The following is a 7,679-nucleotide window of genomic DNA, read 5'->3' as shown; positions in this document are numbered from 1 at the left end:
CAGGACCCGAGGCACGGAGCTGCACTGGAGCCTGAGAGCATTGCACCCTGACAGGACCTGGGGCATAGACCTGCTGCCTGCTACTTCACTTGAGAGGATGTGGAGGGTCAGAGAACTGAAAACCGCCTGTGATTGGATCAGGATGGCTGACAGATTTAGATGGTTGTCTGATGAAGTGAGGGCACATAGCGTGATGATCATCTTATCATAAGCCATCAAGCCACTACAATTTATTTTGGCTGGGAAAAGAGGGCTTGATAGTTATATAGTTATAGTTTAGGTATGTAGTAGACGCTTTAGTCCAAAGTGACAAAACCTTTGGAAAAATACATGGCATTGATGATGTTAAAGGTTGAGAAAGTGGGGATTTAAACTGAATCAAGGCTTAAAGGTCATGTTCTCCACAACTACCGCTTATGAGAAGCTGAGTGGAACCATCTATGGCTAATTTTATATCTATGGTTATTTTTCCATCACCGTCCCTCCCTTCGATAAATAAATACATACATACTACATGCATAAATAACTAAATGAAGACATGGGGGTTGTGTGGTCTGTCCACTCACTTCAGATATCAGTCAGAGGCATGCAGAGACATGACAGGAGGAGGTCACTGCTGACTCCCTCAGTGAGGGGAGAGGAGGGTGGGACTTCCACACCACCAGCCATCAAGCCTCAGAAAGCCCTGGAAATACTAGGGCTTTATACAGTATTTGTACTTACAGTAACTGTGTGACTTTTATAGCAATATAAGTAAAGGAAGGAGAGTGTAGAACTTCATCACCACCACAGTTCAAGCCTCAACAGAAATACTAGGAGCATGTCACTGACTTAGCACAGAAAGACTTACAAAACTATTTGTAATTAGTTGTTTGAATTTGGGTTAAGACAAAAATGATGACGAAACTTGTTCAGGCTAAGCTTGACAGCATAAAATTAACTACACTGACCTAAAGAAGCAAACATTTTGGTCTGTCCACAGAGAGTCAATTAGCCGTGTGTCAACAGAATAGATTTTTTGTTTACAAAACACACACATACACACACTCTCTCTGTGAAACACACACACACACACACACAACCTGTCAAAACCTGATAAATGCGGAGGCAATGCTAAGTGCTAGCTATAGTGCTTAGACCAAAAAAAAAGATTCAAAGGAAATGGCCACTTCTCTGTTGCCATGCACTCTCCTGTGGTGTCAGTGAAGGCTTCAGTGACTGTAACACAACCAGGCATGGGTGGCCATAGAAGCACATATGGAAGGGGAATTCCCAAGACTCCAGTGCTAGCAAAGTGTCAGGGACTGTGCTTATGGAGGAAGGCGAAGGCACAATGTCTTGTTGATCTCCGTTTAACCCACATTTGCAAAAAAGGGTGATGTGGAGGCTTTGCCTGTTCTCTGAGCACACAGTTTTAGGCTGCCTAGATAGTAGCTGAGTAGAGAGGGTCTGGCCTACACCTGGCCTAGATCTGGCCTACACCTGGCCTTGATCTGGCCTTCACCTGGCCTAGATCTGGCCCTGACGCAGCTGCCAACTGTCAGCTGGGTCTTTGAAGATAACACTGGAAGTGCTGATGTGTGCACCAAAACACAATTTTCAGTGTAGCTCTGCAGCTGTCCTACAATGGCCGTGCGGTCCTTGTGCATCATGTCCTTTCTCCTGTTACTTTGGTTACGTTATGCAAGCATGCATGAGCGGTGGGATGAAAGTGACCCAGTTTGTGTGTCAGGTGGGAAGAAGTGGGACGCAGGAGCAAGCTGATTCAACGGCTACTAGAAGAGAACGCACCAATTACTGTCACTGAAACACATCTGGCCAAAAACAGAATCGAAAGCGAAGTTGACTTTTGATTTTCTGTGCAATGTGGAGTGATGTCGTCCTGACAGCAACAGTAGGTCCTAAATATAAAATAATTAGATAAATAAATAGAAGCGTGAAAGGATAAAATCAATAACACAAATTTGGAATACATTTGGGAACCTTTTCCATCCACACGTACACTATGATGTGAAACTCTGTATAGTACAGCTTTTAAACTGAAGTCCATTAAGCACACTCTCATTTAAACAGCACTTACTGTACTGACTGAACAGATCATTGCACATTGAACACAGATATTACCAGCTCAATTTTTTTTTTCTCTGCAAATGGTAATATAATAATTTCACCCTGATAGGCTGTCGTAGCGCTGAAAGCAACAGTGGCTCACAAATCGAAAAGATGGATGGATGAGTGAATGGAAGCGTGGATGGATAAATAGATTAATAAGGGGGTTCAATAAAAGTAATGCTATTTTTAAACACCGCATGTTAAGTCACTGACTTTGAGACAGACAAGGTCAATATAAACTCTTCTTTTTCATGGTCATAAAGACTGTTCTTGTTATCCTGCACACATACCCCTACAAACATATTTAACATAAACACACACACACACACACACACGTGTTCATATTTTATACACACGCACAGACAGTTCATGTTTCTGTAATGCCAGTACAAAACAGTGCATACACACTCTAATGACAACATATTCAACTAATCCTATAGTTTACTGACGCGTAGTGCATACATATATGCATGTGAGCACACAAGGCTAAAATAAATGCAAGTGCATTATCTGCTTGATTATATCTCTGGAGCTCTCAGTGTGGCTTCATTCACATTCATATACAGGCTTTATGAGCAGAACAAAAGATGTGCTGCAAGCAACACACACACACCACACACACACACACACTGAGCAAGAATGAGAAAGCAAAAAGGTGAAAGATATATCACACATGCATGTTTTATTCTTGTGCTCCAGTATATGTCGAGTTTATTTACACGTGTGCACACAAACACACACCGCACGCACGCACACGCACGCAAGCAAGCAAGCACGCACGCACGCACACACACATCCACCTGGAAACAAACATATATCAGACCCCTTTCTGCTTGCACTCCCATCTGCTTTCTATGTTAACATGCTACACACATAAGCGCACACAAGCTCTACAGCTATGCTGGCTGCTTAATAGGGCTGAACGATTTGGGAAAATAATCTAATTGCGATTTTTTACCAAAATATTGCGATTGCGATTCGATATGCGATTTTTTTTTTTATCCTCTTTTTTTCCCAACAAAACGTAATGAATGATTTAAATATGATCAACACAATGTTAGATACATTTAGTGTAAAATATTCTTTCCCACATTTTACATTTTTATTTAACTGCTCATTACAGAAACAAGAACAACAAATCGGTGGCTTTGCCACTGTGCATTTAAGTAATTTAAAAAAAGTAATTTTAAGTATAAACACTAAGCATGCACTTTTTAAACACTGTGTGCAAAATGTACCATCTTAAAAAAAAAAAAAAAAAAAAAAAAAAAAAATTTAATTTTTTTTTTTTTTTGTGACCACGTTTTTTAATCGCGAACGTTGCGGTTAGAAAATCGCGTTCTATCATATCGCGATTAAATCGCAAATGCAATTAATCGTTCAGCCCTACTGCTTAAGCCCGCTGTGCATATAGACAAATCACCATTCATGGATAAAGCATACGCTTGGACTTTACATCACACACACACACACACACATACACTCACACACGCACACACATATACACACTTTAAATCTCCTTACTGACAAAGCACCTAACATTACCATGTACCAAGCCTACTACATGGAGAGAATGCAATACTCATACATGCAAAACACACACACACATACACACACACACACAGACACACACACATACATGCATACACACAAACACATAAATACCTTAGTGTAACCATGTGCTCCATATCCCTGAGGGAAGACCAATATCATGACGATGCGTTTTAGCCTCAGCCTCTATGACAATCCAAACCCCCCACCCCCCTCCCAGCCACCCTAAGAGATTTTCTCTGGGAGGATGATTTTATGTAATCCTTCACACACACACTCTTACACACACACATACACACACACACACGCAGGCATGCGGCTGTTCACATCATTAAAGCCGGCAGTTGTGGTGACGAGTGAGGGTCACATGACCTTAGTGGTCAGCCACGACATCATCAGCACCACTGCAGATGTCATCATCAGCTCCTGCTGTTACAACCAATCCAGTCACTGGAGAGACCAGAGAGCACAAGGGTGATTTGGATTGAACACACACACACTCACACACACACACATATACACACACAAACATGCTTACAAACACACACAAACGTATTCACACTTACTACTTACTACTATCAGCACAATTTGACTCCTGCTGGAGTGAGGAGGTGGTTTCAACACATTTGAGTGCACACAAAAACCACTCTCACCACAAAAACCACCCATGCCACAGATTCATACTAACACCCACAAGCATACACACCCATGCACACTATACAGTACATACACGCAGAAGGCCTGTCCTCAGACCAGTTTGAGACCTGTGGCCATGAAGAACAATATTTGTTGTCTAACAGTACAAAATGTAATCACACACACACACACACACACACACACATATTCTGTCAAGGACAGCATAAAAAGGAAGAAGTGCTTGCCCATTCCAAATTATGAAACAAAGGCTCTCTCTCCCTCTCTCTCTCTCACACGCACACACATACCCGACGCACACGCACACACACAAACACACACACACACACACACACACACACAGCTCTGAGACACTCAGGCAGCCTTGACAGTGGTGGCACAGCGAAATCAGAGCGCTGACATCATTTGTCTCCCTTCCAACTAATGCCTGAAGTTTATTTCGCCCATGTTTACAGCGGAATCATCTTAGCAGCAGCACTGTGTGTCTTTTGTCATTATATTGTAATCGAAATCCTTTGTCCATGGACCACCTACTCCTGTTCTGTTCTGTTAGCATGAGACATGAAGAGAAGCCCAATGCTTTGATTTCTGAGCATTAGACATTACAAACTGCTATACACTGTGTGGAAGGGGGGATAATATAATGGAAGGTATGAGAACCTACATAGCTATTCCATCACTTTGAGCATTACCATAGGACTAAGGACTTGCATGCATTTGTGGTAATCATTGGTAATCATCTGCACTCGAAAATGTATGAGTTGTACTATGTTTTATGCATGCTAAATAATGCAACTAAAGTGTATGTTTAATGTGAAATACTGGAGTGCATGTGGATAGGAAATTCAATTTGCATGTCGTATAGCATTAAAAGCAGTTCAGCATGTCAAATGAGGCAATTCTATTCCACTCCCTATATAATGGTTTACACATATAAAGCATTATATTTCATCAGAACTATAAAGGTCCTACTACTCTATTCACTGGCCCCTCATAGCTGTCACTAGCAGTAGCTGTCATTACTAGAACCCAATAATGCTGTTTAAGTACGATGCGAGTATGCATGTCTAACCATAAAGTGCACTCCCCTCAGTCCCGGTATGTACCCCGGCAGACAAGAGCCAAAGGCAAATATACATTCATGCTGTCTTGAAACTCTTTCACCCTGATTGCACCATTACACCCGTTTGGAAACATACTATGTAATTATATGCTTATTCCCCTAACAAACCATGCCCCCTTGTTCTGGTGTTACAGATTTAATTAGGCATGTAAGACCCACCACAATCTGCCATCCACTACGGGTATAGTCACCACAAATACAGCAATGCTTAACAGTGAAACTGACATGCAAACACACACACACACACACACACACACACACACACACACACACACACAGACACTAATTCTTGAACTGGAATATTCCTCCTCCCTCTTGTGGACTGAAAGGACAAGATAGTGAGAGAAGGGAGAGTGAAAGTAAGATACAGAAAGGGACAGAAAAAAAGAGAGAAAGGCATAAAGAGTGTGAAAGATGGAGATATGAAGCAGAGAGGCAGAGAGAAGCAGGGGGAAAGAAAGATGAAGGGAAAGACAGAAAGGAAGATAGAGAGAGAGAAAGGAAGATAAAGAGAGAGAAGGATAGAGAGAGAAAGATAGAGAGACCCAGAAAAAGACAGAGAGAAAGACAGAAGGATAGAAAGATAGAGGGAGAGAGAATAAGGCAATGAGTGAGAGAGGGATTGAGAGGGAAGAGTGATTTGCTGCAGGAGAGGATATGTGGAGGGGTGCTCTGATCAGTGTTTACCACAGCCAGCAGAGAATCATGAGTGAAGCCAGCCTCCAGCAGCTCTAAATTAAGATAAACACACACGCACGCACGCACACACACATGTGTGTGCACACACACATGTGTGTGCACACACATACCAACCAAACCATCACAGCAACGCTACATTGCTCTGGCAACACACTCAAAGATACAGTACATTATCACAGTGCAGGGGTAGAAAGATCTCTCTCTCTCTCTCTCTCTCTCTCTCTCTCTCTCTCACACTCACACACACACACACACACACACACACACAAGACTCCTGCAGAAAAACAACATCACCTCAGCACCATGCAGCAGCTACTGCTGTTAAATAGCAACCACACAGCATAAAAACAGAGGGAAAGGAGGTTAGAGAGAAAGAGCAGAACAGAGAGAGAAGAAGACAGAGCAAGAGAAAGATAGGGATAGAGAGTGGAGTAAAAAGAAAGAATAGAGAGGTTGCTCTACCTTTGAAGCATCTGTTTCCTTCGTCCTCTCAGCTTAAAAACGGTGACCCCTGCTCAGGCAAGCGCTATCCTATCGTGTCATATTATGGGCTGGAAGGATGGCTGTGAGGAGGGAGTGGGGGGGAGAGAAGAACGCTGGTTGTCGTGGCGGTGCTGATTCCGTGGCGCCTGTCCCTACGACGGTTCATTAGCGAGCGTCGGAGCAGCTCATGCAGTCGGAGCAGTGACGGACAGAAAGCATCCCACTGCTCAGCACGGCACAGTGCATTGGTTTACACGCCCCCCTCTCTCTCTCCTGCTCTCTCTCTCCCTCTCCTCCTCTCTCTTTGCATACACACGCACAGTCAGACACGCACACCCCTGCACACACACAGGCACACAGAGGTGCAGAGGCAGTGCAGCATACAGAACAGTTCACTCATTCACTTCTCATCCACCACACTCTCTCTCTCTCTCTCTCTCTCTCCCTCTCTCTCTCTCTCCTTTCATCAGCCTTATTTCTCTCACACTCCTTCGCTCTCTCCCTACACCCCTTGATCTCCTCTCAGCACCCTCTCTGGTCTCTGAACGCTATCCATCTGTCTGTCCAGCAGCTTCGTTCCTCCGCCTCCCCGGAGCACACTATGAGGTCACAGTTGGAGCTGACAAGGTCAAATGAGGTTCCTTTTGAACCACACATATATTCTCCTCTCTCTCTCTCTTTCTCTAACATACTGCATACATTCTTGTAATCTATTCCTCTCAACCCAATATTCCTGTCCTGTAGTATATTCTCACTTTCTTTTTTTCTTAAAAGAAAGAAGAGTTTTTAAATGTGGTGGGCTAATTCTGGGTACGTGCCAAGCCCCTGGACCAATTCATCACGGTCTGGAGGTTCCCCTGCGGCAGGAACACGCTAGACCCCACCACAGACACACAGTCTCACACACACACTTTTAACTCTGTTTCTCTCTCACCCTCCCTCTCTCTCTCTTTTTTTCTCACTTGGTAAGACTCCACCAATCAACTGGCTGCCCCCATCTCTGGCAGGAACATTTCCCAGTGCTGCTGTCCAATCAGGACTAAAGGATGAGAGCGCA

This window comes from Clupea harengus, chromosome 7 (assembly GCF_900700415.2).
Source record: "Clupea harengus chromosome 7, Ch_v2.0.2, whole genome shotgun sequence".
In the NCBI taxonomy this organism is placed as follows: domain Eukaryota; kingdom Metazoa; phylum Chordata; class Actinopteri; order Clupeiformes; family Clupeidae; genus Clupea; species Clupea harengus.
The sequence above is the reverse complement of the archived record's forward strand: the minus strand, read 5'-3'. Positions refer to the sequence as shown.